This window comes from Argiope bruennichi, chromosome 1 (assembly GCF_947563725.1).
Source record: "Argiope bruennichi chromosome 1, qqArgBrue1.1, whole genome shotgun sequence".
Lineage (NCBI taxonomy): Eukaryota > Metazoa > Arthropoda > Arachnida > Araneae > Araneidae > Argiope > Argiope bruennichi.
Window position 1 is genome coordinate 132,532,781 of NC_079151.1, and position 25,199 is coordinate 132,557,979.

Sequence of the window (25,199 nt, forward strand, 5' to 3'; positions counted from 1 at the left end):
TGTATCATTTCGATCATCTAACGCGTTCTTGGAAAATGTCGGCCAGTCAACAGTCCTCTCTCATTTGGCGTCTCCCAAACATATAAAATGAATTATCGTGAGTCACTTCTGAGTAACGAACCGAATGGATGTACAGCAGCAATTATTCCCAATGATACGATGAGCTGTGGCGCAATCATCGCCAGTTTCTCACGGGCCTTTCTTCCGCCGGTGGTGTCCCCCTCCAGGCCGGAAGCGGGCCTGCTTGCGCAAGGCCTCCTTTTCCTCGTTAACAAAAAAACAGGACTCCGCTTTCTGTCTTCTCTTGAGGCGTTCGCTGTAAAAGCAATGGGAAAATACAAGGTTAAGGCCACGGCGTTCGACAAAAGTGATTTGGTTGCAAATGAGGTTGAATATAGCAAGATCAAAGCATACGACTACCACGAGAATCAGGTTTGTTGTGACACTTTTTTCCTAGTTTTGTTCCGTTTGCAGCTGTCGGGACGCCTTGAGGTGGACCATAAATGTGGAACTGAAGGGAATGGTTAGGTGGGCAGTTACTTCATCGGAAAGGTTATTAAGGTGCTCATTGATTGATGAGTAAATTGGCCAGATTTCATAAATTACGACCCTAGATCTCTGTATGTTTCCTGGAAGAGGTGGGGCCTTATCTGGGACAAAGAGGTAAAAACGAGGATGTTACATCCCTTTATTTTTGATACTAATGTTAAACGAAATTATATTCAAAATTTCAAAGAAATGTTCGATATGGATATGCTGAACTGAAACTGAGCTGTAATGAAAGTGGAAAAGTACTGAAAAAAGATGGAAAAAATTGTTCGTGCACTGTTTTTCACTTTCCCTTATACCATGAATTAAAAAACTATTGTAATTCTCAAAAGATCCGTGCTCAAATTTTGAAAAAACTCCACGTTTTAGGCTCCCTGAGTTAGAAAGACACATTTTTGATGAAATTTGTGGTTGAATTGTGGTGAAATTTGGTATTCGGTCTTTACGTCAAATTTGTAAGTTTCTATTCAATGTTGACCAAAATCTATTTAGAGAATTTTCTGCCTGTTCAATTCTTCGAATATGAGTTAACACGATAATTAATACAAAATGAAAACATCTAGATGAATAAAATTCCATTCAAAAATCGAACATCTGTACTGTAGGCACCTGTCGAAGTTTTGGCCAAATCAAATAAGGAGTTGAGCGTCTCGGTGGCTATAGCGGACACTCCGAAACTCATCGTGGTTAGAGTGGGCACATTTTTACCCCATCTTAGAACAGATAAAGGGTGCAGATAAATAAGTAAATAAATACTTTTAAAAATCACAAATATAATTTTAAACAGTATTTTAAGTGGCAAATCTCTTCCACGTGGGATACCGTTTTTTTTTTTTACCGAAGTTTTCTGTTTTTGCACTCGATTATTGAATTACAAGTATAAATATATTTTTGCCAATCAAATTTAATTATTTATATTATATTATAGTGCGAATGCATTTTAAACATAGCAAAATGTAATAAAAATAAAAACTTTCAGAGAAATATTTAAAAATTAATAGTAAATAACAGTATAATGAAGGGTATGAACGAATTTCAGGGATTTTGTGGAAAACTGTATTTTAGAGTCAAATAAATATTAGAACAGGTGCAATTGCCATAAAATTAATTAGTTTCATTAATGTAAGTAAAAATAAATACCAGAAGTAAAATATATAAAACAGATACAAGTAAATAAAAGAAAAATAAACACAAGTAAATAAATATTAACTAACCTTTATTATAAAGGCATGGATATCATTTACCATAGAATTTAGTCCAACCTAGTTACAAAACTTAAAGATTTTAGACATTTTTCTAAATTGTTTGATGTTTCGAATTCTTTTAGGATGTTTTCAATTCTTTCATCCAATTTTACATATGCTTTTTTCCTTTTTATTCCAGGGTCGCCTAACTCTCTGGATTTAAATTAAAAGACACTTTTTGTGTTTCTTCTTTTAGTATTTTAACTAATAAGTGGACATTAGGCTGGTTTCTGCTAGTGATTGCATTTAATTTGGAATTCCACCCTGCAACAGAATTATGTGTCCTATGACGCTGTCCATATACATTCCATACTTTAATGGGCATATTTGGAGAAAGGCATTCTCTCTTAAAAATATCGGCTTATCTCTACAGCAGGTGCAAAGCTCGAAACTACACAATAGATGACATATGACTGATTAGGGAAACAACACAATAGGTGCAAAAATGTCCGCTCTGCCCACCCAGCTCCTATCACGTGTCCGCTATAGCCACTGTCCACTCTGACCACGTCCACTCTGGCCACGTAACCTGTCGATCTGCACTTTCAGAAGCCTGTAACAGCGATAGCTCAAAGAAGTAATGATTTAAATATATAAAATTTGGTATGTGATTCTGAGCCTGCAATTGTAGCTCTGCTACGAATGTTGGTTTCAATCGGTTCGGAAACACCACGTCTAAAACACAAATTCACCTTCATTAGAGGGAATGCAATAAATGTTTCAGAGTGACTTCTCCCAGTGGTGTTAAATGGGGTACAATCCTGTGATTTGATAGTCACAGTAGAGAAGCAGTGGAGGGGAAAAGTGGAAATATAAATGCTCCGGGGGTGAATTTTAGGAAGAGCCAATAGACAAAACTTCAATGTGATTACTTTAACTTTTTAAGGTTAAATACGAAAAAATAATTTAAAAATAATACCATACCTCGAACGCCATTTACCTTTGCTAAATAAATAATAACGAATAAGGATGAAAAAATCATATTATCCCCCAGGCGTCATTCCTTTTCTTTACGCCATTGCTCTGAATACGCCTCTGATTTCATATGACTGAGAAGTCTGAAGACAAATTTGTCAGTGCCTGCCTTCTGGCAGCTGATTTTTCGTGTGTTATTTTGCGATATTAGACCTTTTTATATTCTCGTATTGGAAGGAAATACGATGGAAAATATTGTGATCGTCAAAAAATATGGTACAGATTTTTGGGGAATCAGATTTCTATGAATCCAAAAATACATGTTTTTAGAATTATGTTTGCTTGTCTCACATAGAACGCGATAATCCCGAAATATTCTAAAGCAGACCAATGAAATTTGGTATATGGAATCATCAACAAATGTATAGATTTCTCCTAAATTTTGAACGACAATCCATAAGCGGGAAACTTGTGAGATGCCATAAGAGGGGAACTTGTGAGATTCCATAAGCGGGAAACTTGTGAGATGACATAAGCGGGAAACTTGTGAGATGCCATAAGCGGGAAACTTGGGAGACGCCATTAGCGGGAAACTTGTGAGATGCCATAAGAGGGGAACTTGTGAGATTCCATAAGCGGGAAACTTGTGAGATGACATAAGCGGGAAACTTGTGAGATGCCATAAGCGGGAAACTTGGGAGACGCCATTAGCGGGAAACTTGTGAGATGCCATAAGAGGGGAACTTGTGAGATGCCATTAAGCGGGAAACTTGCGAGATGCCATAAGCTGGAAACTTGTGAGATGCCATAAGCGGGAAACTTGTGAGATGCCATAAGAGGGGAACTTGTGAGATGCCATAAGCGGGAAACTTGTGAGATGCCATAAGCGGGAAACTTGTGAGATGCCATAAGCGGGAAACTTGTGAGATGCCATAAGAGGGGAACTTGTGAGATGCCATTAAGCGGGAAACTTGTGAGATGCCATAAGAGGGGAACTTGTGAGATGCCATTAAGCGGGAAACTTGTGAGATGCCATAAGCGGGAAACTTGTGAGATGCCATAAGAGGGGAACTTGTGAGATGCCATTAAGCGGGAAACTTGTGAGATTCCATAAGCGGGTTGTCCGAATGCAACCGAATACTATAATTAGAAAATGTGAAGATGTGGATGAATAAAAGCATACAATTTTAGCGTCTATCATTTAAAACTGTACAAAACTTCGAACCACATCCGTACACAGGTGTTGGCCATCTGACAATCTGTACATTCGTTTGCATCTAAACGAGATAACTATAAAAACTTCGATTTGCGATTTTGCTTCTGAAATTTTAGTTCTGGGTCAAAAATTTTGTGACATAAAGGCGTTCTAAAATACATGTTCGATTCCAAGAAATAAAAAAAAAAAAAACTCTACGTATTTATTTCGGGGGAAAAAATGTCCATTAGGGGACTCTGAAAATAAAAACCTGAGAGTTTACGACGTTGTCAAAGGTCACAAAATCGCATTACACATTTTATATATTTAATTTACAGCGTCTTCGAGTGACGACGTTTATATATTTCAGAATGTACAGATTTACTGACCAACCATCCTTTCACGGATACGGTTCCAAATTTGATTCATTTTACATTTAAATGTTAAATCTGTGTACCAAATTTTGCCATCTAACTCTTTTTGTCTTCAGTTATTATTTTAATTTAAATTCGGAAAGACAACTGCTTCTGGGTGGATTTCCTTCAAAATTTGACAGAAATCTAAAAATTTGGAGTAAAGAACATACTCCTAATTTTATTCGTCTTAAAGCAATTTCGTGCTTCACGTTTATAGACAGACAGACAGACAGACGTAATTCCTAAAATGTGTGTTTCGGTTTCAAGGTTGTTTAAACAGCGGAATTTCGTCAAAATTCCAAGTTCAAATTGTTTTGATGACTCAATGTTTTCTTTTTGTGTATATACTTCATATACAAAGAAGTAAAATAAAATAAATAAAAAAATAAGAAAATTTATACCATCAGTTTGATATATCATAATATTTTAAACTTAATTCATCTGCTTTGTATAATGTTTAAAACTGTATTCTTAATGGATTTGATAAGAATAGGAAAAAGAAAAGTACACATCCAAAATTCCTTTTTTTTCCCTTGATAATCTAATTTTGATTTAGATAGGTTTTGTTCTATTTAAATTTAAAACATATCTAGAATCCATTAAGATGCTGCCATAATATTGTTCCTACAGTTAATATCTTGATCTACATTTATCTAACTGAATCGTAAATCGAAAAAAAAAAAAAAAAAAAAAAAAAAAAACATGGAATTTGTGGAAATATGGAACAGTTTCTTTCTTCGCCAATCTAATTAAAGTAAAGATAATGCTCAACTTAACAGTTTATGTAGTATCATCTCTATGAGCATATATAGTATAACCAAACCACAATAACTAAAGTAATAAAATCTTTGGTTGTCAAATATACTTAAACATATTTTTAAAAATTATTAAAATGGCAGAAAAAAAGGATTTTGGTTCACGATCATAGTTATCATGAAATAAAATACAATAACAATTTTTGTTCAAATTTATTGAGAAAAAAAAAAGCTTAAAAACTACCGATTTCGTACCAACCAATGTTGAAATACACACATCAGTTTTTCACAATCTTGTTTCTTTTCTTTTGTATTCATTTATTTAAAGAATAAAATTATAAAAAAATTGTAGAAAAAAAAACTTTCATTAAAAAATATTAAAATTTAATATAAATAAATTAAAATTGCACTGAAACAAAATTGGTACCATTGAAAAGATAATTTTTTTAAATTTAAAATATTAAATTGTACAGTAATTTTTGGGGAAGTTATTGCAAAAAATCGTCAAAATCCTTCATTTTTAAAAAAAATTTTAAACTATCCTTGAGAAGCACGTTTAGGCGTTCCAAGTTTTATATGCTCTAAATTTGGTAGTTTAGAATCAAATGGTCTGCTCCTTAGAGCGCTAACATGCACCCGCGTACATACACACACATCCTCATCCTCTTTTATTATTAGTAGAGAATTAGAATCATTTAAACCTAATCCTATTAGTATCATTAGTCCATCTCGACGTAAAAGTTTATTTCATTTTTGTTGAATAATTATTTTAAAATGAATTTTATTTTTATTTTTCACCAGCCGTCTTTGTTTTGTTTTTTTGTCGACTGACTGTGTTGGCATTTCAATTGAATCTCTTATGAAGAATGTCACATTCATGGTTCCCTTAATAAAGTAATTTAAAAGTTCAAATTGAGATCATTTAAGCCGAGTTATTTTAGTAGCCTCTGCACCTGTTTTGTTCATTGTCTGTATGAACGTCTTTAATGAGTCGAGTCACGTGACCTAACTGCCCGCGTCGTCTAATATCTAACAGCTATCTGCTGGCGCCAACTCTACTTTTTTATTCTTTAAGTGAAATATGGAGTAGATTCAAGTATTAAAACCGTTGGCGCATTTTGGCGCTGGCATTATCTTAGCTAGATTAAAATATGCTGGAAAAAGGTTTTGAAAACAGACATTGTAACAATTTAACTTAGTGTGCGTAATTCGCAATATATTTAATATTTTATTTAAAAATAATTTGTTAACTATATTTTTATAATGCACTTACATACACAAATAAGGAAGGGAAAAAAAGAAGATGATTTTCTAATTTTATTGGTTTTTAATAATGGAAGTAAAGCACGCAATTAGATTTATTTATCTACATAAAATGAATTACAGCAATGAAAATCATTTCTGAAAATTTTGATTAAAAATTAGTTTAAAAAATGTATCAAATTAAAGAAAATTTTGAACAATAGTTAAACCATCATTAGGGCGTTAATTTTTTTTTTTTTTTTTTTTTTTTTTTTTTAAGTTTAAGAAGTGTAAAAATTAACTGGGTGTAAAATGTTTGGAAGTTACCGATAGAAACCAGGGAACTTTGCTTACTTTTTAAGTAACTAAAATTCTAACAAAAAATTCAAAAATCATCTTTTAAGTACACATTCCCTTAGTTAGAAGTGTACTTACGCTAAATTTTATAATTCTTTTCCAAACAATTTACTTGAAAAGTTCCAATACCCACACACACACACACATATATCGATAGATACTTACTCGTTTTTATTATTTGTACAGATTAAAATGCTTTACTTTTATTACTTTTTACTTTCTTGTGTACGAAGAACAGAAGAAGTATTGTAATCGTCAAAAAATTCGAATTCGAGATTTTGATGAATTTTCCCATTTTAGAACTCCCTGATTTCGAAAAACACATTTTTAAAAAATGTCCGTCTGTCTGTGACAAAGACAACTAAAAAAAGGTTTGAGTTAGAAGAACGGATTTTGGTATACGGTCTTCAGGTCAAATTTGTAGATTTCTATCAAATGTTGAGAAAAATCCATTCAGAAGAAATCTGTCTGTCCGGCTAAGTTCACGTGATAATTACAAAGCGAAGAGAGCTAATTAGATAATTTTTTAATATAATGTAGATATCTGTCAAATTTTGAGCCATGCACAACTCTGGGTTGCCTACCTATTGGTTTGTACTTTCAGAAGCAGGTTGTCGTTGTTTCTAATGGCACTTGTAATAGAGACTGTAATAGAGACAAACTGACTTTAGAAGTCAGTGATTTTAAGCCAAGGGTGCGTCTCTTGTTTTTCAGTAGCGCCACATAGGGCCAAGAGTACGACTTAGCTACACACGTCACAACCCTTTTTACGGGGCGGACTTCATTCCTGCATTTCATTCACTCATCCACAGATCTGAATCAGAGAACGATCACCCCTGATCCAATACCCTCCAGTGGTATTACTCTCTACATGGCGGAATTTGAGACCACGACAGATTTATACGCTCGCCAGCCACCACATACACGGAGAGTCTTCGGGGACGCGAATCCGATGTCCTACCAACCAGGCTATCCCAGCCCTTCAGAAATATGTAAACAGGATAATTCAAAAGCGCAGTGTCTTAAATATATCAGCTTTGATAATGTGATTTTGTGATTACAAATGCAGTTGTGTACCAAATTTTGGTTTTACTAATTGATTGGGGATAACGTGTCTAAAATGTAAAATCGATTTTCGGATATTATTTATTGCCTGCCAAGGATTATTCGTCAAAAACCACGCGATAGATTCAGTAAAACTGCTAAATTCATGTCAAAGGTTAATAGTTCGTCACTATTGTAGGCCAATGTCAAGCACGGCGTTCTCTTGGATAACACTTTTAAAGAGTACGCGAGAAAGTTTTGGGGAGACCATGCTCGCTGGTTTAATTTCGGAAATAAAGAATTGGCGGAGTAAAAAAAGTAATTAATAAATCCTGTAAAAAGTAATTAACAAATTCATCTTCTGTAAAGCTTTGAACAAAACATTATATTACTACCTCTGCCATCGTTTCTCTCTCCTCCCCCCCCCATTTGCAATAAACAACATAAACAACAAATAAACATACCATTCCGCCTTTGGAGACCAGCTATTCGTCGGAAATAATTGGTTGTGTTTCATTTAATCTCATATTCATACATTGATGTTCAGGATTATTTTAACAAAGGGGGAATTTGCCTGATGAAGTCAAGGCTCATGACAACATAGTGACATTAAAACTTAAATGCTTGGGTCATTTATTCTGAATAACACGTTGTTCTCTTGTGGAAATGTAATTTCGCTCATTCCTCATGTAAACTCTGCGTGCTCTAATAATTAACAAAATCCTTCTTCTTTAGCCTTCAACAATAGAACAAAATCACGCGATTAAATATTTGATGGAACAGTAAAAACAGTTTGAATTTCTTGGGAACAATCAAATCTATTATTAAAATTATGCAAAAAAATTCAGAATTATCAAAATCTGAAGGGCAATAAAATTGGCTGAACTAGAAAAAATCAAATTTGTGATATAATAATTTCAGAGATTATAGCAGGAAAATGCCAAAGTTTTGCATAATTTTTAATTAATTAAAATTTTTAAAAATTTGTTTTGAGAAGTACATTCTCACTTTGTAAGATCTCTATATCTTTGGCGCATTTGAAAAATCCAGGTCTAATGATCAATTCCGAAGAGCGTCGACACACATGACGACTACTTGTTATAAGTAAAGTAAATTCCGCCTTTACAGAAATACAGGTTGTTTAAAATGCCTCTAGAATCACAAATCCAAACCAGTGGGTTTGGTTTAGTTTAGTTTAGTTTAGTTTAGTTATATTAACGTCCCGTTTGAAGCAACACTGGGGCTATTTTGGGACGGACCTCGTAATTTTGAACCGCGGTCAGATGACGAGGACGACACCTGAGCTGGCACCCCCCCTCTCCACACCACACCACACCAGAGGGAGGACGTTTGGTCAGGACGGATTTAACGTGCAACAGACACCCCTTATACGACGGTTCTTCGGTGGAATCGGGTCTTGAACCTGGAACCCTCTGGTTCCGAAGCCGAGACCTTACCACCAGGCCACCGCGGCCCCAAAACCAGTGGGAGTGGTTTCTCAAACTTTCTTGCCTCTTCTCCAATAAAGGTCTTATCTCTCTTTCTGTCGGAGTCCTGGCATAGGGGTAGCGCATCTTCCCCGCTATCTTAGCGTCCCGGGTTCGAATCCCGGTCCGGGCATGGATGTTCTTCATCTGTGTTCTATCTGTGAGGTGTGTGAATGTGCACCACTGTAAAAAGGGGTTGTATAGGCGAAAGTGTGAGTCTCATCTTCATATGAGCTAGAAGTCAGACTTCTGCCCTCGGGTGCTCAGGGGTCTTTACCCTCAGAAGCTAATGCACCTCTTTTCCTTGGTAACGCGGACACGACATCATCTCTCTTCCTCCACATAAAGTTCGAACCGCAGATAAGAGCGGTTATCTTTATCTGTTCAACAATGTCATACCTTACATGACATTGTTGAACGATAGTTACTAAATATAGACATTTGGCGAGTATCTAGCATTTTTATTGAGTGTATTGCGAGAGTGTTTATTTTGAACACCTTTTCGGAGGCCTATCGACACCAAATTTCATACAGTTGCAGTTACGAAATGACATATCGAATTTCATAGGTTTCAGTCATTGCTTTTATCAATTATTGCGTTTACACATATGTAGAAGCACAGACCGACAGACGGTCAATCGTTTTATAGATTTCATTCAAAGTTCGATTAGTATCTAGATTTTACATGCTAAACTTGTGTATCAAATTTCATCTATCTTACTCTTTGAGTTTGATTGTTTTCGTTTTCGCTTGTATTCGTGCAACCAAACAGATAGACTTCATACGACTGGACATAATTTAACAAATTTAAAAATTTGGTTGTAATTATATGTACCAAATTTTAACAATCTATCCCAAAGCAATTTGACTTTCTCGTATACCTAATATAGAAAAATATAGTAATCATATGACGAATCTACACATTTCAGACCTCCCTAGGTTGGAACTAATACATTTTAAGAAAATGTCCGTCTGTCTATCTGCTTGTGTGTGACCTAAATAACTCAAAAACAGTTTGAGCTAGATGGATGAAATTATATGTACGGTCTTTACAACAAATATGCAAATTTCTATCAAATTTTAAATAAAATCTATTTAGAAGAAGTTCACCTTTTCGAATATAAATTAATACGAAAACTACAAAACGAAGAGATCTAGATAGGGTTGACCGTCTGTCGGTCTGTACTTTCAGAAACATCTAACCGCAATAATTCAAAAACATAATAACTTAAATGTATCAAATTATATATGAAATTTTGCGACTTCAAGTGCAGTTTTGTATCAAATCTTTGTTTCAATCGATTGAGAAAAACTTGTCTAAAGCATAAATTCGATTTTTAACCGTATACCAGGGATTAATCGCCAAAAAACTTGCCAAGAATGATACAATAGATTCAATAAAAATGCTAAATTCCTGCCAAATATTGTAATTACGAAAGAAAATATTTCGTAATTATTGTACGCCAGTGCCAGTGCGAGGCATTCTCTGACATGTCTAGTTCATTATAGAGTATACGAGCAAGACTTGAGGTGACCTCTTCCGTTGGTTGAATTATCGTTTTCCCAGACAGACAGACATGATGTCAAAAATATGTTTTTCGAACTCAGAGAGGTATAAAATGTAGAGTTTCATCAAAATCTTAAGTTCCAATTTTTTGAAGATTTCGAGACGAGAAAGTAAAAGTATTGAAAGTAATAAGAAAGTTAAAAAGAATATGTAATTTAACATATAAACAAGTCTTCAAAATTAACAAAACTTCCCATATTCAGTACTACATCACATACAAAATATTGCTCTAAAAGTTGATGGTTTTATCACTCCCCCATAAAACTAGACATTTATTTAACAATCACAACGCGCAATTTTCAATAGCTTTAACCGCCACTTTTTCTGCTATAAATTTAATATCAGAAATCACCATCACTTCGTGAAAAAAGAAAAAAAAAGAAGCAAAATAACAGGGATGATTGTGCGGAAAATCTTTAGAAAAGAGCAGATTTGCCATTATTCTGTCGGTCGTCAAAGAAGCGAGATAAAACCACACCGAGTTCACAGGAGTCGTTCAATTTCTTCTTCCTTTCACTTCTTTTTATTTCTCCAAACAGCAGCCTTTTGAGGGGAGGATACAACAGGGGGGACGAGAGTCTAGTGAAAGCTAATCTCGTCGGAAGTCTGAGCCGAAGACGGTTTTCTTTGAAATGGTGCACCCCTGAAAGACACCCCACCGTTCCTTTTGGTTTTTTTTTTTTTTTTTTTTTTTTCTTTCTTTCTTGATCCAGCAGGATGTTCCTCGGGGCTGCAGACGATTATTATTCCAGGCCCCGAAGCTCACTCCCCCGACTTTTCTTTCTGATCCATTTGTTTGCACTTTTCCCGCACTTTTAGGGCTGGGCGGGTTATTCCGAGAAAGGTTCCTGTGAATATGAAGGAACGGAACTCCCCGCCCTAGTCGTTTAATAAAATCTATTATTATTGAGTAGCGAGAAGGGGTGGAAAAGGGGGAGGGGCTGAGAATAATGTTCGCTTCCAAAGAGTGAATTCGAAAGCAATTTGCGCATTGTCGAATACCGTATTTCCAAGAAAAGATATAAATCTACATAAGAGTACACGTATTTGAGAAACAGCACTCTAAGAATCACAAATGAATTTTTTTGATGGAAATATTTATCTATATTTTAATCTTAAAGAAAGCTAAGTACTAATCAACGGCAATGGCTTGGTGGTGATGTTTAGATCGTAATGGTAAGGTCTTGATATCAGAACCGGAGGGTTTCAGGTTCAAGACTCGAAGAACCGCCGTGGTAAGCGGGTTTGGTGCACGTTAAAATCGTCGGGGGCCAAACGTCCTCCCGCTGATACGGTGTGGAAGTATGCAAAGTGGGTGCCAGCTTAGGTATTCTCGTCATCTGACCGCGATTCAAAATTGCGAGGTTAGTACCAAAATAGCCCGAGTGTTGCTTTCAAGCGGGATATTAATAAAACTAATCTCGTCGTGATGTTTCGGTGTTCCACGACGTGACAACTAGATCACAAGCACCCCCGCATCATAATTCGGAATAACTACTATAATTTGTAAGTTTAAGGGAAAGGTTAAAATTAATTGAACAAATTTCGACAAGCTTAAAGTTCTAATTTCATAAAATTTGTTATTATCGTTTATTTATTTAATATGATCAAATTATTAATAAAGAAATAATATTTTCATTATTTATGGAGATAGAGAACTTTAATGGATCTACGTTGTTCGTACCTTACTATTAAAGACTGACTTATTTAATTATTTTTGCTTCTTTATTTTGAAAAAAAGTCCTGAAAAATTTCGCACTTGTAAGCTATACAGGGTCGAAACAAGAATAATTTTGAATAATACTTCCAGTGCTTGCGGAATATATTCCGATTCCTAATGAAAAACGAGTCGCGACCGCTTTGTGGTATCGTGGAGAGACACCTCGACGAAGGAGGATCCTTCTAAAAACTAATTATAAATTATTTGAATCGGAACTATTTCTACTAATGTTTTTAATGGGGAGTTGTCTATTTAATACAAACTTACTGCATTTGCTAACGTTAAAAAAATTTGCGAAACAAGCTTTAACGGATGCCGGGTCAATGACCACTGAAATTGGCGACGAATTCAGCGACAAAAACGAAATTTTTTGAAATTGCTGGACATTTCGCAATATATGGATTTGGATCAAAGGTACGATATCTTTCTAGAAGCTTCTTAGCTCTGTTACGAAATCTATAAAAAGCCGAAAAAATAGTAAATCATTCTGTTAAGTTGAGCTCCTGAGAATTTTCTGAATGCTTTCTGTTGTGCGGTTGCTAAATCTGTTGTGCGGTTGCTTAATAGCAACTGTGTTATTGTTTACTCCATGTTCTGTTCTTGTGTACAATTTGGCTGTGTTTTGCCACTGTGTATTCGTGCTTTTTATATATTGTCGCGTTTTATATAGTGCCTTTATCCGTTATTGAGCTTACTGAACTTTTCACAGTACACCCCACCGGACGGGGTTGGGATTATTTCCGTAACAATGTGTAAAAGGATTTTTTCTGCAAAGTTCCTTTTATGGCCGTGAAAACTGATTTACAGAAAAAGAAAGAATACAGTAATTTTTTGATACCTTGTAACGAAGATTGCGATAAGCGAAAAAATAGAAGCTTTTCAAGTGGTTAGATGTGCGTTCAGTATAAGCTAATAAAAATTCTAAATATTTCTTTTTCTCTTAATTTTCTTATACCACTCTAGCTCACAATTTTTTTAAAAATGTGCTAATTCTGGTCCAAATGCACATTTCAGAAATAATTTGGAAGAAAACATAGCACTTCTGTGCATCCTATTGCTGAAGAATCATCCATGTTATACCACTCTGAAAAAGGAAAAATTGCTTCATCAATCTCTTTTAACCCCTTACCTGCCGAGGATAACTTGCGAGATTCGGTTCCCAGTGCCACGTATATATATATACGTATAGAGTTGCGAGACGTATATATATATATATATATATATATATATATATACTCCAGGGGCAGTTAACACATTGACTTAGGGAGACGTATATATACGCCCGCAGCAGGCAAGGGGTTAATAATAAAGGAGAATGTCTGTACTTCTTTGCATTGGAATTATGTCGATCTATCAATCTTAAAACATGACAACTCAAAAACGCAAAGGGCTAGATGGGGAATTTTGGTATTTAGTAATTGAAAATGTGCAGGAAATTTTGTCGCAATTCTTCAATGATTTATCTGCGTACCTTTATGTGTATGCTAACACACTAACTCAAAACTGCAAACAAGCTAGATAGATGAAAACAGGATCTATGGAGAAAATACGGGGAAGTTCAAGGGAGATCACTAACTCTTGTTCATTAGGAAGACGAATCATGAATTCTGTCATGATTAATCGTCATGATCATATTTCGCAATTGGCATGCCTGTACTTTTCTCCATGGATCAGAGTTTGACTCTAAGTTGCTTTGTCAATTTGAGGCTGTTTATAAAGTTTAACAGTGCAAAATCAAAATTTGACTATACTGAGCCAAACATAAAATACGGATTTGGGATTCAGGTAAACCGATATCTTATGATAAATAGTAGTATCAATAAGTTAATCAGAACGAGTAAAAGTGTTTTGTTCATTTAAATTATAGCAATTCAGTTTGACATTTGTTAGCGATAATTAAACTTAACATTTAAGGAAATAAGTTAATTTAATGAACATTTAATCTTTAAACGTATACTTTGAAATTTTAAAAATATTCGAGAATTAAATAAAAAGCTAAATAGACATGATCCTGAATGTCCTTATAAAAATATTTTAAACAAAATAGCCAAAAGATTAAAATGGGAAAAAGAATTTAAAATCACGAAATCTGGACTACTTAGGGGTGAATATTTAGGTTTATAAATGCCAGAAAAGAAATGTTAAAAAAAAAAAATACCCTCAGAAATTATGGCGTCATTTCATAATTTATCAATTTTACTTCTCTTAGAAGTCATTAACCTACGTTTAACGTTGAAAGGTACCGAACCAGAAACCGCAGCTGGCATTTTCATTTGTGCAGAGATGCTCTCATTTATCTCATGTTAAAAGACAACTCTAAAATATTTCGCCAGAATGGCACAAATTGCTAAGCACGAGCAAAACCGCAAATCAAGAAAACTAGCTTGGGGGAGGGGGGAGGGTCGTTACGTCACCAAAAAACAAAAACCAGATATGAAAAGACTATCCTCCGCTGCACCATTTCTGCTGTCAGCAAATACCGAAAATCATCCGCTCTCCTCAGAAAAAACCCACCTGTGTTCCAAAGACAGCCGTGCGGTTTGAGGTCAAGTTTTCAAAACAGAGTTCACCTTTGTGAATACGCGCGCTGGAGGTCAAAGTTTTCTGTGGTCATGTCACCATAATACCTCCTCGTCCATTGTGAATCTTCACCGAGAGTTGTTCTCCGTGAAAAATCCTTACACGCACGGCAGGCTTCTTTTGTGTTCTCGCCGAGATATATCTCCGACTTCCATCCACTCCAGGGGATTACCAGACAGACAGACATCCCAGCACTCCCGAACGCAGCGAGTCATTAGGAAAAATCTGTAGTTCTCCTGTAGAACAAGTTGTCACTGGAGTACCTACATGCAAATGGAGCTACTTAATGCCAAACTGCAGGTTGGGACCGTGGGAAAACGGTAAATGTTTGAGTAAGAGGACGGGAGTTGAGGTGTGCTTTCTACAAGAGCCCTTTGCTTTCTTCTATTAAAAGCTTTTTCGTGCCCATTTCTTTCTTTTGATGTATGAATAGGAAGATACGCTTCATTTGTTCGTCGAGAGTTTGCACACTGCTGTGCCTCGAGCACATGCTGATGCACATGCGATACATTTGTGAGAGGAAATAGGATAATGTGGAGCTAGCAAGTAGGAAAAGGGGATTTTATGGATGTTTCTGAATATTTTCTGAGCAAATCGAGTGCGTTTGGTTGAATAGGACATTGGTTTAATAATGTTCTGACCACATACAGTATGGTAACTCCTTATACGGAAGCTTATGAGGAGACTGAGTTGTAAACATTGCCCATTTCGCACATGGAAATCACGAGGATGTACTGATGTATATTCAATAACTTTGTGAGAAAAAATCGGATAAAGAAGATCATTAAGAAAAGAAATGTTCGGATATTTGGGAGTATTTTCTGCTCAAATTGAGCACCTTTGGTTTAATCAGTTCTGGTCACATCAGTACTGTGATATCTTTATGCGGAAGCATGCTAAAAGGTTAATAAGTAAACACTGCACGTTTTGTTCATGCAAAGGGAGAATTATGAGGATACGCTGATGTTTTTTCATTAAATATGTGATAAGAAATCGAATAAAGAAGATCTGTAGGAAAAGAAATTTTCAGATTTTTCTGAATATTTTCTGCACACATCGAACATATTCAATTTAATCAGTTTTGACCACGTACTGTACTGTTCTGTTCGTTTCAGGATCGCCAGACTAGCACTTTTCGACGATTGTACTTCGATAAGGGGTGGTACGCAGAACTATGCGTTGTTATAATGCCTCCTAATTCTGCCTAATCTGAGTTCCCTCTGTTGCTAAATGCAAACTTCATCTCCTTTTATCTTCCATCTTACCCCCCCCCCTTTTTGACAAAATAAACGATGCCTGACGCATGCGCAGAAATGCAGAGGATTTTCGAATCCGAGAATGAACATTATATCCTTAAGCGGACGCATACTAAGAGATTAATCGCTGCCCATTTTGCACATGCAAACGAAGAATTATGGGGATGTACTGATGAATATTCGCTAAATTGTGAAGAGAAATCGGAAAAAAAGGAAGTTTTGGATATTTATATATATATATATATATATATATATATATATATATATATATATATATATATATATATATTGCGAAAATCTAGTGCGTTTGGTTGAAAAACACATTGGATTAATCAGTTTGACCTAATGCAGTACAATAATAGCCTTATGTGGAAGCATACGAAGTGAAGTTGAAAACATGCCCCTTTTGCACATGTAAATGAAGAATTATGAGGATATGCTAATATACATTCGTGGGAAGAAATCAGATAAAGAGCAATAAAAAAATGAGATATTTGCAAAGAATTTTCTGAGCAAATCGAGCGTATTTGATTGAATAACACATCGGTTTAATCAATTTGGTCAAACGCAGTATTATAATATCCTTATGCAGAAGTATACAAGAAAGTTGAGTAGAAAACATGTCTATTTTGCACATGTATATTGTGAGAGTATGCTGATGTACATTCGTTAAATTTGTGAGGCGAAATTCGAATAAAGTAACTGTCAGTAGGAAAAGAAATTTTCAGTTATTTAAAAACATTTCTTGTTCAAATCTACATAAGTTTGAAGTGCATTTCGACGCTGAATAGTTTCAGTTCTATTCTGAATACCCCCACAATTTCCGAAGAAAATGCATCCCTCTAGACTTGTTTCATATTTCTGCTTCGCAAAAGGTTTGTGCGTAAAACCTAGCTCCTCACTTTTATTTTGTCACTAATGGTTTATCCGATAATTGCGTGTGTGCTCTGAGTCACATGTTCGGAAATAAACAAGTTATCGAGTGACGAGAAAATTTGAAGATGAAGTGCAAGCTTATGTTCTGTTCTTTTCATCTGACCATGGATCAAAATTAGGAGATTCGTCCCCAAATTATCTTCATGTTGGTTTCTTCACCTTTAAACCTCACTAAATTTTAAAAAATAATAATAGTATTATATCTATCTATTTGTCGTAATTATATCTATTCACAAACGAACGAGCTAGAAAGATGAAATTTGGTATCAGACGAATACATGTCAATATGAGGCTTGCCTATTCTTTTGTGTGCATATTGATGCAATACAACGAGCTAAATAGCTGAAACTTGGCGCATGATTTTTATCACTATAAAAGTTTAGGTATGTTAGACTTTGGAACTAATGCATCATGCGATAAAATATGCCAGAATGGTGTTAGGATGTGTGCATACACAATAATCTGAAAACACTACGAATGAGATTCATGAATTGTAATATTTAGTGGAGTAGTAATATTTTACAAAAAGAATTCTATGTTAATGCCATATTTTTAACCAAATTTGTCAACAGAGGAGAAAGTGATCCATTGTCAAGACCATGGAAGCAGGCATAAAAGTTTAAACAAAAACACTGGATGAACTTTAATATGTTTTATATATTTTCACTGCGAGTGTCGTCTTTCTTATTTTTCTTTGGAAAATATCTGGAAAGTATCCCCCCCCCTCAGTTTTCAGTACAAGCTTCTTTCATTGGATTTACTTAAATAAATTTCTGAAATATCTATAAAAAATGAAAATGGTTGTTTCTAAAATATTCTTTTATAAACCATCGTTTAAGTACTCACAAAAACTACGCACATTCTTTCAGTAAAAATGTTAGCTATAACTTTAACTGTCTTAGATTGATTGAGTTTCCCATCCACCTAATATTGAGAGCAGCATCGAAATGTTGACCTGAAATTTCTTTAACTCCATCTTTCAAACAAGTAGAGCTCTCTTTTTGAGTTGTTAAAATGTGTGAAACTGTAATTTCCCTCCATTCAGGAACATAAGCTATTTTTCTCAAAAAACCATCATAATTCAGCTGTTCTCAAATAAATCTCAAAAAAATGTTCTCAAAAAAATCAAGTCCTTAACTTAAGCTTTCATCCATTTTCAAAACATATGAAGACAACAACGAACCGATTTTTGGAATCAAATTTTTTCCAATTCTTTTAAGATGTCTATTTTACTCTACATATAGACACGAAATGACGTCGCATGTATATACATATCGAGCTTATCAACAACAAATGTGATCTTTCTCATCGTCAACGTAATGCATAATTAATAGCTACTTACGAAACAACTAAGAGAATTCTTTTTTTTTTTTTTTAAGAAATGAGTTATTTAATGATTTATTATTTATTTGTTTTAAAACAGTTGCGTCATAACAAAATGTCTACTTTACGACTATTTGTCAAGGCTTTTCAGCCAATATTTTAAAACTTTACTGCCTTTCCTTTTTTTTTTGTTTATAATGTCATGGGATTTTTATTGTTTTTCCTTAACGTTAGGGGAATCGTGCAGCTTTACCGGTAATATTCTATAGCCATTTTCTTTTTAAACTGTGTTTTATGACAGTTCTCTCGTGCACTGGGGAAGAGCAGATGTTTTTTTGCGACGGGAGAGAAAACATCAGAAGTTCAACAATGAATAAATAAATGAAAGAGGAAAAGAAAGGGAAAATGAACGTGATTTGTGAATTTTCCGTAGACAAAAAATGTGCCATCAATCTAAACTCAAATGTGACATTGCAACAATGGGTGAATCTGCTACAGCGGGTGGTTGGAGTAAAGATTGCATTTGAGTTCACAAACGCTTAGCAGCCCTCTAAATTTGCCGTGTGAAATAAAGCGAACTTTATATGGAAGTCAGCCTTTGTCAGGCCAGCAGGGTTATTCAGTTCTAAAGCACGTTATAAAAAGGATATACAACTACAATAATCCCAGTTATGAAGACTGTCAAATGAACTAAAGTTCAGGACCGGATTATTAAATTGGCAAAGTAGGCAACTACCTAGGTACTCCGCGGCTGTGCCCGCACAACCTCGATTTTTTTTGTGATGTTTTCAGAGTAATTTAATTTTGTGCTTTCATTTAATTTTCAAGGATCCTGCATTCAAGTTTTTTCAAATAAAATCAAGTATCGTTTAAGTTTTGTAACAATATTGTAATAATATTCTTGATTAATTACCTTTTGTAAGTTTGGTTTTGCGCTTATTTTACAATTCTAAAAGGACATGTAATTTTATTATAAGTAAATATGCCGGAACTTTTAGTTAAATATTATTTAGATTGTCTTAAAATCGTTTTGTCACTTGTATTATTTTGTTTAAAAATAGTTCTAAACTCTAATTTAAATTTTTTTTATAACTAAGATAGTAAAAGAAAATTTCTGAAAAATGATCTGAAATTAAATTTTTTCTTATTTCATTTGATCAAAGTTTGCCGCTGAAAACTTCTTATACAAGTATTTAAGATAAAATTAAATAAAAAAAATACATGTTTTGGAAGTAGGAGGAGAGAGTAAAAAGAGAGCTCCAATCCTTGTATTGTCTAAAGACCGTAGAGAGATAGATTTATGTGGCCCCTGCGAAAGTACTGTGGTGAAAGCTTATAAGCCAGTTAACAGCTACGCTGCACGAGCAATTGCTTTTGTATTGTGGTCATATTACTCGTCTGCGAACCATAAGGTCCCAGGTTCTATCCTCGCTCATACCGATTCGGTGACCTCGGACGATGAACCTTCAACCTTCATTCAGCTGTTGTGGCGCCATATACCCACAGCAACCCAAAGTCGTCAGACTCACTTGACGCAGCACATCAGCAACCACACACGCTCGCCATAGCGCTTGGCGCTGCTCAAATGGGTACAAGTGCATACGAATCATATCATCAGCTAATACATCATCACTCAACAGCTATTTGTTCGACTCACTGGAGGGAGAGTCTGTGGTGAAAGCTTATAAGCCAGTTACAGCTACGCTGCACGAGCAATTGCTTTTGTATTCTGGTCATGTTACTCGACTGCGAACCACAAGGTCCCAGGTTCTATCCTCGCTCATTCCAATACGCCACAGTACTAAACAAAGGGTTCATTTAAAAAAGTGTATTTTAATCGAAAAATGCATCCTTATTTTTGCACAAATTATACAGACAATTGTGCAGTAAAGTAAATATGACAAAATAGCTGCAACCGATCGCTCACTTCGCCCCAGGTGTTCTTGCATTTTTGTACTTTCCTTATCTTGTTTTTTGCTGTGTATAGATAGCAGCATACTTATCTAAACGCTTACATGCTTAGTTGTACTTGCCGATATAATAGACAATATAAATTGTTTGGCAGAGTAGATGGGTTTTACCTTCTTTTTTTTTTGTATTATGTATGAGCTTATGGTCAGTGACGAATCTATCAGATTAATGTTAAATATCATTATCACCTTGCCCAAATAAAGAAGAAGAATAAATAAAGAAGAATAAAGAAGATAAAAACCCAAATAAAGAAGATAAAATAGAACCAAATAAAGAAGATTCTTGGATTTATTAATGAAGATTATTCCACTTTTGTCTACACCTATTATGTATGCGACGATATATTAGCACGTTTATATATTTATTTTGGAAACCAAATTTAGTGGAGCATTTGATACAGAGAAGTCGGTGAGAAAAAACAATTCTTTTTCTAAGTGCCATTTATTCTAAACTTATCACTATTTTGTAATGTGGTTGAGGCATGACATAACTGATAAAATAAATCGATAGAAGAAGAGTGTTCTTATCTCCACTAATAATAAGGATAAATGTGTAGATGCTCTACTGGCCAGACTGTTTAATATAAGCTGCCAAATTTGGCACATATTTATGGAGAGGGGAATGTTCACCTCGAAGATATATTTTTAAAAATTTTACTTAAATTTTTAATTAATTAAAAATTAAACTAGATTTTTGGCGTTTGCTCCCGATAAATTCCAAAAAAATTATTCCACAAAAATAAATTTTACACTATTTCAAAAATTAAAAATCGTCTTTTTAATGACCAGTTTAATAGTCCAGTGAATTTTCCCTAAATTTCGGCATTTAAAAAATTGCCTAATTTCCAACAGCAAATTACGTTGTTACTCTGAAATTGAAATCTTTTTCAATATTTCATCATCAAATATTTAAGAGCCTGATTTTCTTCTATTCTTGAAATCACCGGAAGGAGTGTTCATTTTAATATCTATGTAGTTTACAAGACAAATAAAAAAAGTAAAGCTACAGTACCGCGAAAGGTAGATGAAACCGGACATTTACGTTTTTAATACTTTTATGATGCCCTGAGAGTTTCATGTACAAAATAAACAGAACTTGGGAATGGCAATTAAAATAACACTTCTTTAACTCCAGATAATTTGGTGGAATTATGAACATGAAGTTTTATCTAGACATTAATCAAATCAAATCAAATATAACAAATATATATATGAAACTCATTTTCTTAAAAATATAATTTGTTGTGAGACAGTAAAATTTTTAACAACGTTCTTGTAAAAATCAATTATTTTTTTTCCATATTAACTTTAGAAGGGAAGAAAACTAGAGAAGCCATTATAGGGGTCCATTTAGAAGGGAGAGCAAAATAATATATATATATATATAATAGTTTTTAATTAAATTAATTCAAATTTTTTAAACCAACTCTCACAAAAGCAAACTGAAATTAAATGTTTAATAATTATAATTTATCAAAATGTGATAATTAAAGTTATTTGAATAGAGATAAAGCTTAAAGTTAATTAAAAATTTCCAAACAATATTTTAAATTTATATATTTTTATTAATTTATATATTAATTAATTTTTATTTAATTAATATTTTTAATTTCCAAACAGTAATTAAATTTTTTTTTAAAGTTTAATGTGCATGGAGTTCATATTTGGTGCATACGCTTTTTTCCCCCGTCACTTTCTCTCTCTCTATATATATATATATATAGAAAGAGAGAGAGAAATATATACATATGTTATGATATCCCTTAATTTAAATTAAACGTTAATTAATTTCATAATTTTTAACTTAAACTAGCCCATGTTAACTTCATTCTAAAATTTTGTTCTATTTCCTGATCCAATTCCCCCTCTTTTGTTTAATTATTTCTAACATGCGCTTAACAAAATGGCTGACTCCTTTGATTCCCACGTCGGAAGTGAAAGGATAAAATTCCTTGATACCTAGCATCTTTTTAAAAGATATCAAAGATTCTCCTGCCTAAGTCGGCATATGGCAAAGAAATCCCTCTCAGAATCTGATCAAGTACGATTAATAAGACCACCCTTTACTCTATTTAAGTCATAATTCGTCACATTCCCTGTGTTATATATGGTTATTTAAAACTTAATCTTTTTAAGCAAGATTATTTTGCCTTAAAAAAGTAGCTGTGTGCAATGAATCTGTTTTCCGTTTTAACGAACGTTCGGTTAATTAAATGCCATCCTATTGGCGTCTTCTGTAACATTCTAGGGGGATGGGTGGGTCAGACTAGTGTCTCCAATAACGATACCTGTAGCATAGATAATATTGTATCATCCTCGACCTTGACTACAATGAAAGGGCAGGAAGTGAGGTTGCTAAGGGGTTATCTCTCCCTCTTGTGCTTTAGAAAAGGTTCGACAAAAGACAAACTTTCTTGTGATGAGTCAGCGATTTCATGCAGGATACTATAAAGTAAAATTGCCGCCAGTGATTATCGTCTGTACCTTGCTTCTATTGGTGTGTGCCTGCAATAGTCCGTCTGTCGCCTACTGTCACCACACGTGTGTCCTTGAATAAGGATTCTATTACCTCGAATTGAAGACACAGCTGTTATGCAAGAGATGCCCTTCAGTGGCGTCACGTGAAGAAATTTGGGGATTAACGCGAAAATAAAACTTTTGAATTTTCCAATTTATTGTAAGATTGAAAATATATAAATCCGCTTCGTATGTGCATGCATAATTTCAATATCTTGAAACTTTTAGAAAAATACAAAAAAAGAAAAAAAAAATCATATTTGCATCAAAAAAAAAAAAAAAAGAGGGGGAGAGGGGAGTTCTAGAAGGGCATGAATAGAAACATGCCTTTTTTTAAATCCAAAATAACAAAACTGATTTAGCAATTGTATTTAACATAAGAAGAAATATGTATAATTTGTTCATTAATACTTTCGCCTACATTTATTCTTTTTTTTTTCTCAGAAGTCAGAACCCTTTTCATATCAAATGACACGAACTTTATATACAGAACGAATATATTGAAGACACAAAAGCCGAAAAGAATTACTTGTATTAATAACTCGCATTCTCTTGTTGTAAAATTTCACAAATCTTAAATGATCAATGCTTATCAATTAAAATTTTCCATAAAAATTCAATCTTTCCACATTTTGTTAAATTTTGGAATCAGAAAAATGACTTTTTTTAAAAATAGAAAATTTGTTTCTCTTAGGCCTGAATATATGAGAGCATGTGTGTTCGATATTAAAATAGTCTATATATCCTCACTTGCCAGGGGTGTATTTGAAAAAAAAATTACTCAAATATGGAATATAGAATATGAACTTACAGAAAAGTTGCATAGATTTCAGATAAATTTAGACTTTGAGGTGCATTGAGTGACCATTACGAGACTATCTATAAGCATAATTGAATGGCTGTAAGTGCGATAGATTTGTATGGGCGTCACCGACAATCAGACAGACAGATACATACTCAAGCACTTCCTTCCATAAGTGTAGACTATTCCAAAACCTTTTCTTCAAATAAGAGAATACTTTCTTTTTGGCCAAAAAGTAGCCTTTGCACCAAAATAACACAAACACACTTTACGCTTATAGGCATCATAACACAAATTCCTTTCTTTCTCTAATTAAAACCTTTCTTCTTCTTCTTTTTTTTTTTTTTTTCGTGAAAATTCTCAGGGGAAAAAATTTTTCTTTTGAACCAAATTTCTCTTTCAGAGAAACTGTCTCTCAAACAAAAATCAAAATTCTTTTGTTCTCTCTTTAAGTAAAACTATAAGCTAAATTTAAATTCATTCCAATGTGTGCTGCAAAATCTAAGTTACCAACATCTCGACAGCAAAATGTTCTTTTTTTTTTTTTTTTTTTTTTCCAAAGTTCTGGAATAAAGTTACCTGAGCTCTGGACAAGCGCAAGAAGATAACAAGAGTTCCCCTACTTTTCCAAGAACTCCCTCTCCCCCACAGGTCACGTTTCAAGGTCATTCATTCACCCCACGTGGCGAGGGATTTTCGGAGGGACGTACAAAAACGGGATTGTCATCTGCTGAAAGTGAAAGAGAGCGATTCGTTTTCTTCAGAAAATAAACATAAGATAGGAGTGCGCAGATAGTAGCGCGATTTCTAGACTGAAAGCACGGAGAGCTCTATACTTCCATAGCATTGTTATTAAGAAGATAGTTGCTAGGTTTAAAATCAAAACATGTTTTGTGGTTCATGCGCTAGCTGTTATTGTATCGTTGCGTTACTGATAAAGAAAGCAAACTTTATTTACTGGAAGGCCTTAGCCCTTGAATCGCTCTTTTGTGCAAGACTTCTAAGACTGTAGTCTTCCATTAATCCTCCAGATATCTGAGTATAAGATTGCCGGATTAACGAAAGCACCGGAGTAGCAGAAGTTCGTTTTAAAAAACACATTTTTGCAGAAAGGCCTGTGTTTATTGCACCAATTTATAGTATATGTATAAAAATTTTTTAAAAAAATCCGAAATAGTGCAAAGATTGATGATATCGACAAATGGCATAGTAATTGAGGGGAGGGCAAAGACTATTCACCCTCCGGACGACAGAGAGGGAGCACCATGGAGATGAAATTGTTATTTTTTGCGATCAAGCATCACGAGGTGGCAAAAAAAGACTT

At 34.3% G+C, this 25,199-nt stretch overlaps 1 protein-coding gene across 1 annotated transcript in view; it reads left to right on the forward strand.

The window, feature by feature from the left end:
- The first annotated feature begins 339 nt into the window (after positions 1-339).
- LOC129965692 (MICAL-like protein 2) overlaps positions 340-25,199 on the forward strand; it is a 107,234-nt gene continuing 82,374 nt past the window's right edge. The window contains exon 1 of the mRNA XM_056079808.1: positions 340-432. The gene's annotated coding sequence lies outside the window, so the exon portion shown is untranslated. The remainder of the gene's footprint in view (positions 433-25,199) is intronic.